Source organism: Sarcophilus harrisii, chromosome 2 (assembly GCF_902635505.1).
Source record: "Sarcophilus harrisii chromosome 2, mSarHar1.11, whole genome shotgun sequence".
NCBI classification, from domain to species: Eukaryota; Metazoa; Chordata; class Mammalia; order Dasyuromorphia; family Dasyuridae; genus Sarcophilus; species Sarcophilus harrisii.
Window position 1 is genome coordinate 655,092,855 of NC_045427.1, and position 1,080 is coordinate 655,093,934.

A 1,080-nucleotide genomic window follows, 5' to 3' on the forward strand; every position below is an offset into this window, starting at 1 on the left:
AAGCAAATAAATGTGTGGTTAATTCTGAGGAAGAGCAAAATGCTTCTTTCAAAACCTAACATAGAAATGCAACATACTGAACAAGATAGAGAATTAACTGCTGTCTCAGTCTCTCATGTTACAAAACATTAAGTCCTTGGCCCCCAAATAAGCATCCCCCTCTCCCGCCGCATAACCCAAGAAACTGCTTAACCAAACCTCCTTTTTCAGAGTAGAAACCTTAAATATATATAGGATTGTATAGACATGACCTGTGGCTCCAAATTTAGGACTCATGGGATCTAAACTGGGGAACCGATCTCACAGGAGTCAGCATTGACTCATGGGCCCCCACCAGAATTTACCCTGAGAATTTTGTAAGAATATGAATTCCAAGTTCCTAGCTCCTGTCCAAACACTTTAGGTTATAAGTGCATTTTAGGTAGATGATAGCCTTTTCTCTTACCTCACAAAAACTGCCATCAGGATCCTATAAACAGATGTAGAAAATACATAAAGCATTTACAGTAGCCCATAACTTTTCCTAAAATCATACAAAACTTGTGATTGCCATTAGAATGGTGTCCTGGGATTCTGGTTAAAATCCTAACTCCCACAGAGATCTTTCCTCAGTTTGAAATGACATCCTATGACCGGGACTTCCCCCAAGAGGGCAAACTTACTTTTTTTCTACTCTGTGTTGTTCTAATTACTCATATGTAGATGAGCACTCATATATAGTAATATGTATTACTCATCTATTATTAGTACTCATATATAGTAATACTATAGACCTCCCCATCTCAAGGAAAATCCTTTACTGCTCTCAGCCTATAAAGGCTATGTGGGTATTGTCTGGTTAAGGGGTTAAGGGGAATTTTTCTTTCTCTAAAAAATCAGCCTTTTGAACTCTTCAATTGAAGTTGTTCTCAAAGTTGACTACGGGGACATCGTTCAGGAAATCTGCCTCTTCTGTTAAAGGCTAGAATTTTGCTGCCTCTAGGAACCTTGGCTCCTCTACACTACAAGAGGCAGAGATTCAGGAACATTGTCCACAAACTCCCTTCTTGGGATGTATGGGCAAGAACATGTTTGCTTTAT